Genomic DNA, 9709 nt, shown 5'->3' on the forward strand with positions numbered 1-9709 from the left:
CTGAGGTCGATATAGTACTAAAACATAGGTGTGTTTGCTAGATACCACGCAGCGTGTGACAATATTGACACAATGTTTGCGTTTTAGAAATGTCTGAAATACGAATAATTCAGCGTCAACGTCTTGGCAACTAAAGCCGCACACTGTAACACAGTGTGCAGACGCTGAGATAAACAGAGCTCATCAGTAGGTTAAAATACTGTACATTTAGTTTATGTCACGATGACGATATCCCTATAAAACACTGTACTGTGAAGGGCTAACATAAACTTTGGACCATGCGTGCAGGCGGAAAAATGAGGCTGCGTGACAGTTTGGTGATAACACACGAGTTCAATCTGTCAAGACAATCAGCATTTAGACCTTGGGAGAAGAATGCGCGACTGTGTGCGACCGACTCGCTGGACACGATCACCTGCGAGTGAAGCCACTCATAATTCTTCCCACCTGAAATAAGGAGTTCAAACTAATGTCAGGCCTCTCTGATGTCATGCCTGCCTCAGGTTGGGTTTCACAATAATCTCAGGCTCTTGGAGAGATGCCACGGAGCCCAGCTTCCGCACCCAAGATTTCTCCAATTAAATTGCAGGGAAAGAATAACACGGGAAACACTAGATCCTCGCTCGTTTTTTACAAATTAAGCGAGTGCATGCACTATTTGCAATCACTCATTTCCAGAGTATCAGTCATCTCTAATATGAGGCGCACGTACATAGGACTATTGAAGGGGCCCCAAAGTATGCTGAGGCCACCTTTGCTGAGGGCAAATTAACCTTTTGTTTCCGTATTGCAAAAAAAATTACGCATTCCTCTGCGGAACAGCACGAAGATTTTGAACTTTAAAGACAACTGGATAAATGATAGTGTGAAAAAGAAAGAGACAGAAATACCATCGGCAGCCATGAGGATCAATAGACTCATTGAGCTTCTTTATCTTCGTCTTAAGTAATGATGGCAATACTCATTCTGAGCCGCCCTTCTCTCTCTCACTTCATTCTCATGGCAACTGTGCACTCCGGACAAACACTCTCCATGCAATTTCTTTTCTTCACTCTTCACCATCCACATCTCTTGTTTTTCTGAGCCTCAATCATTTCTCTTTCACATTAGATGTGAGCAAGATAAACAGCTGCTTAAAAAAAAAGCTTGAAATATGGGGAAATGTTTATATTAGGTCAGAGATCTGGACTGAATTCAGTCTTGTTATGGTTTTATTTCCAAACTGGGTTTTATATAGGACATTCTCACCTGCAAGCGCCAAAGAAAGAAAAGTATAAATATCAAATGAAATAATTCTTGAGCACATTTAAAAACAGGAAAGCTCAATCAGGGAGATAAGCAAAGGAGAGGATGTCACTGGTCCCTCTTCTTTTGCTCAGATTTGCTCACAGCACGACACTATCAGCCTCCTAACCAAACTTCATTATGTCGAAATATAGAAAGTTGGGCAACTTCCAAAACTTTAACTCGTCTCCCTCCCCCTCCCCATTTGCCAAAGTGTGAAGACAAAACAGTGGACCATAGAGAGAAGGGTGCATGAAGAACGGCAGCAGATCGTTGGGACTGAGAGCAAAAAAGAAGGAAGAAGAGGGAGAGAAGGGAAAGTAAACCTTTGATGAGTAAGACTTTTTTTGTTAAGCGATGGGGCTTAACTTTAAAATATTCTGGGTGGCGGTGAATGGGGGATTGACCAATGGCCCTGATCTCAGCCACACACTGGGGCACTGGGGTTAATGGTGGATAAAGATTAGGAAAAAAAAAAGAAAAAAAAAAAAGGGTTGCTTTGCCTGATCTCCATCCACCCCCACACCCCACCCTGCAGTTTTCACCTTCCCCACCAATCCCAAATCAGCTAGACAATGGAGGCTGCCAATGGGGAATGATCCAAGTCCCTTTGATTTCTGCTTCTACCCCCTCGACTGCTCTGAGTGCCCAGGGTAAAGACCCGTGGAGGTTCCCCCTGTTTGCCCACTCGCAGGGACTACAGTTAGCAGGCTCAGAGAAACCATTTGAGGATTGAAAATGGAATGACAAGAGGTCTCTGATCTATGACAAGAAATCAATTTCAGACTGGAAATGCGAGCAGAGGGCTGTTCAGTCCGAACTGCAGCTTCTTTAAAGCAGCCAAAGATATGCTTAATTGCTGTAGATTTTTTTTATATATGTCTACACTGGAAGTGCGGCTTGCAGTGTTGGGGCAATTACACTTTTTTTTTTTTGCAATGATTAGAAGGACTTTTTTAGGGCCAGCAGATATGCAGTAAGAGTTCATCTTTGAAGATTTAACTGAATACTTGACAAATTAAGAACTAATATTTAAATCTCTTTTAGGTGGAAAAAGGGAATCTGGGCTCTGCTTCACTCTGGAAAGTGGACTGTTGGGGAGGTGGACCTGGTTCTACATCCAAGCTGCTCAGCATCTCTGCTTCCGCCCACATGCTTTAATCATATTTTTACCTCAACGGTGATGGTGTCTTAAGATAAATAGATTCTCCCCTTTAGGTTGGGGGTAGAATATATGAATTTAAAGCAAACAGACTGCAGCTGCTGGCTTCAAACCTAGAATCACCTTTTTGAACAAAGTCACTTTTCCATCCTACCTAGGAAGACATTAGTCACTCATTATTTTTATCAATTAAAAATACATTTTTATTTTTGTAATGACTGAACAGTGCATGGAACTGCAGCAAATCTTCATTTCAAACACTCACACACCAGTTTCACCATGTTTACTCTGTTTCTTCTCACCATCACAACCAGAAAAGGGCTTGGAAACGTGTGTCTATATGTGCGTGCACTCATGTGGCGTGGATGCATGAGTGTATATGAGAGATCTAGTCAATAAAATGACCACCATTAGTCATGCTGAGAGGAATAATTGGTGACTCATATTGCGTGACCCTCATATGTGGACTGACCTGATGACAAACACCATCTTATTATCATTAGCTTGGGGAAAAGGAGCTATTTTTGATCATGTGCATTTTCTGCAGGATCGATCAAGTGGTTGAATTTATACGATGAATCGATATTTGATACTCGCTCTTAATCTCATGTTTTTAAGAGCTAATTATTGAATATTTCGCAAAAACCAACACTGTGCATAAAAAAAAAAAAGATGCTCATGAATCTCCTACATCCCAACAACTATTTAAATGATGGCATTTAATTAATTGTAATGGCTATAAATTATGTAAGAACCTAAATCCCTAACACAGCTTTTAATGCTTTAAATTTGAAACCGTTTTTCTCTCGTGTCAAATTTTTATGTGCAACCATTTTTATACCACTTCTGCTTTATTAATAGGGTCACAATAATACCTTCCAGACCGTATAATCAATGTCCATGACAAAATTACGTACTGATAGGTATATTTTTCTCATATCTCACTCTGCTGTTTTGTCATTTCAGCACTCAGGACCGTGTCTCCCTGAAGCCAAATCCCATCAACAGTTATGACTGATGTGGCTCTTTACATGGGACACATTAATCTGGGAAGAAAAACACAACACCAGGCATGCAAGGACAATGAAAACTGCTTTCACTTACCACTTTGCACTTTACAGTGTGTGTCGTCTGCTTTTTTCTACGGGCGCAGAGTGTGCATATTTCATCCTGAAAAGGGAAAAAAAAAAAAAAAGAGAAAGTAGATGTGTGACCTAAAATATGAGTGGTACACTGAATAAAAAACTCCCTTTGCCTTTCGCTCTGTCTGTATCGCCCGTCTGGAGCAATACATACCAGGTGCGGCCAGATTAGGTTAAGGCTAATATAACCCCTGTTCACTTTATCCCGTTCACTTCTGCTACAAATCTCAATCAAGACATCAACAAAATGAATAAAAAAAAAAAAAAAAAACTGAAATCCGAGCTTGCCCACATTTGTCAGCCATAGTGCATATCATAACTTCTAAGTTAGAGTAGATTGAAAATCCTTGGGGTGTGAAAACCAAACAGGCACAACTGAAAGGTTGCCCAGTGGAGGGGGAATTCTATCAAGGTGGACAAGATGAAGATTTGTTACATGTGAGCAGGAACGGGGCCCCCTTGACCTCCCCCCAGCCGCTATAGCTGCCCAAACACAAGTAGACCTAACAATACTGTAACGCCACCACCCAGAGATACAGTCAATGATTTAATAAACTGCTATTTTTGTGTCACTGAAAGACTTTTACTTTGAAAAATGCAGGGAGCACACTGTGAATTTTAAAGCTGGTTGCTAATGCTGCTCTAATCTTTCACAAGGTTAAGGATTCTTTGACAGAAGGACATGAAGAGACCGTGTTCAAATACTCACCCTAAGGGGAAGAACTTGCTGTTGTTGTCCGTCACAAGAGGGGAAGGAGTCCAGCGATGTCAGCTCTCTGAGAAAGGAGACAAGAAAAGTACTACATTAGTCCAAATCTACTTCAAGACACGCTGATCGTTTTTTTTTTTTTTTTGCCTAGGCACATTCATCAAACAAGTGTGGGCTAGATGGTGTATTGCATAACTATTTTCTGTATGGTTTGTAGGTGAAAGCAATAAACTTTGTAACAACAAAGTGCACCTGGATTTTGCTGGGAAGCCCGAGAGCACATGTGTGTGTGTATGTATGTGTGTGTGTTTGTGTGCATGCACCAACAGGCAATGTACAGTACAATATTAGCACAACACCCAACACACAACCCACCCTCCCCTTAAGTATGTATGCACACACACACACACACACACACACACACACACACACACACAGTCTCTCTAAAAGTTAAAAGGTGCCGTGCCTGCAAGGCTCAAGCTCTCAACGCCAAGTAAATCACACTGTTAACCTGACACGATTGATTGCTCATGTACCTCCATTCAGCTGTCTGCATCTAAGTACACATGCTCCGGTATCCATATAATTTAGAGACCATTAGTATTGATGATTTTTTGTGTTAATCACACACACGCAGCAAGAGTGTACAATACCACAAGTGCAGCTGCTGATTGCTCTGGACATTTTTACTGCACATGCATCACATTTAGAGCATTAGCTTAAAAAAAAAAAAAAGAAAGTCCCCAGGAGCACGGTGGAGGCCAATTTCTGCTACCGGGGGCACGAGGGGCACAAAATGGCCTGGATCTTCCACTCTGAGATGTTTTTTTTTTCTCCCCTTTATTCTCCCAGAATTCCAATGACCCCTACAGGCAACCAGCGACTGCTGAATCCTAAGGAATGTGCTCTCTGAACTGTACAAAAAGCCCTCAGCTCAAAGAGCACAGCTGAAAACAAAACATGCCAACTGCTATAATTTTTCACTGTTTTGAGTTTGTGGGAAATGCTGCACAGATTGCTGTGCAACATTTACCCAGGATGGGGTTAGAGGGTTTGAAGTGGGGGCGGGCACCAAACACTGGACTGGATTTTGGGAGAGCAGACTTGAATGGGTTTCAGAATCATGGTACTGATTTGATCACATTACAAAATAGTATGTTATTGTGTATATCTTGATAGTAAGTCTTTGAGAAAGAGCCTCTCTGCATGTTATGACTAAATCTTCCTACATTTCAGAGAATAGTTTTAAGTATAATTTAGATATAATTTCAAGTTAATGCCTCTTTTCTTAAATTATGTGCTCCTGGGTAGACTTCAACATCACAACACCTCTGGGCTGTGCAGATGTCATATTTTATTCACTGGAAAAGCATTTGGAATGCTATTAGTCTGTATGACCTCCAATTCGTGGGGATTTACACATACCACACATGTCTTTATGCCAAATATAAAACCATTGGTAAATTCTATCAACTTATAAATATGGCAAATGCATTCAAGTATTCATGAAGGCCTAATAATGCTATAGGCTGATATTTACATAAAGCGCTCGCTCACTAAGTCAAGATAAACTATTTAAGACCCGGACCACAAATACCTCCACAGTGCAGAAAAAGGAGGGTCCTGCGATGAAAGAGGACATTATGCTAACAAGTCAGATTACTGTACACAATAACTTTATCTTAAAAGTAAATACCATCCTTGGTGTTAGAAAAGGGGGGTGAGGGGGTGGGGGGGGGGGGGGGGGGGGGGGGGGGGGGGGGGCGTTATGGAAAGTCACTGGCAATATTTCTGTGGGGACCAAATGCTCCTTATCAGTGTTAGTCGAGCAATTCAGGCCTGCCCGAAGAAAGATGAGTCTTCAAACTCATTCTATTCATGGTCAGACGTGTAATTACCCTCAGCTCACAGTCTAGACGTAACCGCTTTCACAGTATTTAAGACCCCCTATGCAACGCACGGACGCCGGCTCCTACCACCAAGCCCTGCACGTTAAATCTGTGGGCAGATAAATTAGCGAAGAATGCAATAAAATAGACACAATGAGAGGAACTTTATCCTCCCCGCTGCTAAATGAGATTTCTTTGAAATGCAGATCAGTGGCTCTAGATTAGTGAATTTTAGCTGCTGTCAACATCATAACAAAATACAAATGCGATTGTTCGCTGGCGCCTTATCTACTTGCTTCCATCTGCTGGCTGGTTATTTACTCCCCCCTGATTTACTATGCAGATCTAAATAAGTCGCATCAAAAGGAGGGCTTACTGCACAATGCCTTCTTAAGCTTCTACATCAAGGTATTTGAAAAACCGGTAGTCACATGAAAAGGCTGCCCATCAAAGGCACATCTCTAATGAACTCTCCCATATCAGAGGGGGCTTGTGGGGCCTGGCTTTAATGCCTTCTGTGTGGTGAGAGAGGAGCAGAACTACAAATCAAGCCCACCAAGCCATGGCAGAGAAGGGAGGAGGAGGAGGAGGACAAAAAAAAGGGAAGAAAAGAAAAAAAAAAAAACAGGAGGAGGAGGAGGAAGAGGAGGAGGAAGGCCTCAGTTATCAGATGAGATTAACTCAGCACAGGGACTAGTCCTAGGTCTTTCCATCCCTCCATCTAACGCTTAAGTCCAGGATGAGGAAGGAACTCGTGAAAAAAACCTTCAGTGGTGTTAGATTAGACCAAGTTACAATGGATTAGATGTGATTCAGCCACAGATTAGTTAAATTGGACGACCAGAGAGGAGGAAAAAACTCCACCTGGAATTCAAATTGTAAGTAAACATCCTCAAAGTCAGTCTAAATGCAACGTCTTTAAGGCTTTTTATGCAACTGCGATGTCAGGGAATCGAAGAGAATTATAAAGCATCTGTTAAAAATGACGGATCAATCCGCTGACGGAGAGGGAGATTCTTGGGCTGTCAGACACAAGAAAGAAAAACATATTCCGCCTCCCTTCTCATTCTCGCCAGGTCTGCAAACAGCTTTAGTAATCTCAAACAGAGCTTTTGCATTACGCTCCTGCAATAACCTTTAATTTCATGGTGTATTTGTTGCATTCAGCACACAGGCCGGATTACAACCGGCAATCTTCAGACTTATACGGGAAAAATAAACTGCATGGAGAGATCATGATCTGTCTCCCCCCCCTCTCCTCTCCTCTTCCCCGCCACCCACCACCATCATCGCCGCCACCACCCTGCTTTGTAGCCCTGAGTCTGGATGAAGGGGAGACCCCCACCAACAAGCATGCAGTTTACCAGTGAACAATTAGCCCCGGAGCAAGAGCAGGCCCGGCACTGGCACATGTGGTTAAGAGGCGAGCACCGCGGGAGAGCGCCAGATGATGAAGGGATGAGGATGGGAGGAGGAAGAGGAGGGGGGGTGGGGGGGGAGGGAGGGAGGAGGACACCGAGGGGGTGTGGAGGAAGGCGTGTGGCGCGTGCCAGACACGCGTGTGCCAGTTTTTTTGGCTTCCGTGCATGTCCTTCGTCACTCGCTTCCAGATCCTCTTTACAGGGGAGATAATGGGAGAGGGAGTCGCCCCCCCTCTCCTCCACTCCAATACAACTTTGACTCTGATTTTTAGGAACTCGGCCAAATTGAGCCGTGATGTGAAGGCGCCCGATGGTTGAGTCGCTTTTTGCTACGGAAACCCAACTTCTCGTCCCTCCCCTCACTTCGCCTCAAGCGTCTTTCTGCTGCGTGGCATGCCAAGTGGGCCCAGTGCCAGTCGCATTTGCAACCACAAGGGACCTTTGTCTTTTTGCCTTGCCTAATGAAATGACAAAACAACAGATTTGCATATGCAGAAACAGGTGTTGTAACAGGTTTGACTCCTCTTGACCCAAGCCGTGTTAAAGAGAGAAAATGCAGAGCAAAAAAAAAAAAAAAAAAATGCAAGGGGGGGGAAAAAAAAAAAAAGTTTATGACCAACAGCTGCCTGGAGGTATTTAGGCTCTGATGGGCACTCAAGTCTGCACCATCTGCCCTGCTGCTCGCCAGAAGTGACAATCTAAATTAAAAACCACTCATCAACTATCATAAAAATAAACCATTGTTTTGCTGGGTCCATATGTTGTGGCCACTTTATTTCATTCTCAGAGTTGCGTTGGAGGCTGAGCTTCACGGCCTATAGCTGTGATCCAGGGAAAATCCAGAGAGCCGCACGGTAGCCTGTAATTACCCTCCCACCGATCTGCTGCCTTCAGACCAAAGCCATGCGTCATCCTACACATTATCCAAGTCCATCCTCTCCACATTACAAAAAGAGAAAACCCAGCAGAGCCGGTGTGGTGAAAACATGGCCATTGTTTAGAGTGGGATTAGGGATTGCCGTCCGAGGGCGCGAGCTGGGTGTTCAGATGACGAAAGAAGATAAAAATCACCACACTGTACTCGCTTTTAACTTGACAACTGCTATTATGTTGTATGCAAATTTATATTTTGCATGCCAGAAATAAAAACTGCGGTGGAGAGCGGGTGGCCGTGAAACAACCCCAATTTGAAAGTGATGCATTTCTGGAAATGTCAAATGTCTCCCCTCAACATTTTGACCAAACCATGTCCTGACTCAAAGGGCTTGACTGGGAACATTCCTTTTGTCCTTTACTGAAAGACACAGCTACAGTACAACACCGCGGCTTACCCCTACGTCCTCTGCCACCACCACCACCCAACCCCCCACTTCCATTTTTTTTTCCCCCTCCTGTTTTTATTTAGACGAGTGAGACAGAAGGAACAAACCTGAGACAGTCGTGACCCTGCGCGAGTGTTGTAACTTGGTCGAGAGCTACGCCAGCAGAAGGCAGCACCATATGCCCTCAGCCCCGAGCTGGATGCTCTTTCTGCAGCCTAATGTGCCTGTCAAAAACTGTTACTGTCATGACCCCCCCACCACCCCCACCCCCTTGTTTTTTTCCACTCACAACATGTTCGAAATAAACATTTTTTTTTCCCCTCTTTATCTTGCGTCTCTCTGGGTAAAGAGGAAAGGTCCTTGGAGACGTGATGCGCAGTGAAGGTAGTAACCGCTTGGTTTTTTTGTTGTTGTTTCTGACTAGGATGCGGCTCATCAATACAAATCATTCTCTGGCTGAAGCCTGATTATCAAAAACATGCATTCAATAAACACAAATCAATATTTTTTATAAGTCTAAATTTGGTTGCCAATTGTGCAACATAGACTAATTAATACATGATGCAACCTCCACACACGGTTATAGGTCTTAATGGGTTAATCAAGTTATAAATTATCTTTTTTTTTCACTATTTGTACTGTCAAATGTGCAGCAGCTCTATCACACCACTAATAATCAAATGATGTTGACATTAATCATGCATGCTTTGTAATCTAAAAGATGCAAGAGATGCCTCAACAGAACGCCTTTTAAACGGCGGTCGAGTTAGCTACCACTGC

The 9709-nt window shown here is 43.3% G+C and overlaps 1 protein-coding gene across 1 annotated transcript in view; it reads right to left on the reverse strand.

The window, feature by feature from the left end:
• Positions 1-4366, reverse strand: part of foxp2 (forkhead box P2) — a 94483-nt gene extending 90117 nt beyond the window's left edge. The window contains exons 1-2 of the mRNA XM_008292928.1: positions 4298-4366; positions 3551-3616 (exon numbers count right to left, since the gene is read on the reverse strand). The gene's annotated coding sequence lies outside the window, so the exon portion shown is untranslated. The remainder of the gene's footprint in view (positions 1-3550; positions 3617-4297) is intronic.
• Between the last annotated feature and the right edge of the window lie 5343 nt (positions 4367-9709).

The sequence above is a fragment of the Stegastes partitus genome, unplaced genomic scaffold, assembly GCF_000690725.1.
Source record: "Stegastes partitus isolate 25-593 unplaced genomic scaffold, Stegastes_partitus-1.0.2 Scaffold845, whole genome shotgun sequence".
Classification (NCBI taxonomy): Eukaryota; Metazoa; Chordata; class Actinopteri; family Pomacentridae; genus Stegastes; species Stegastes partitus.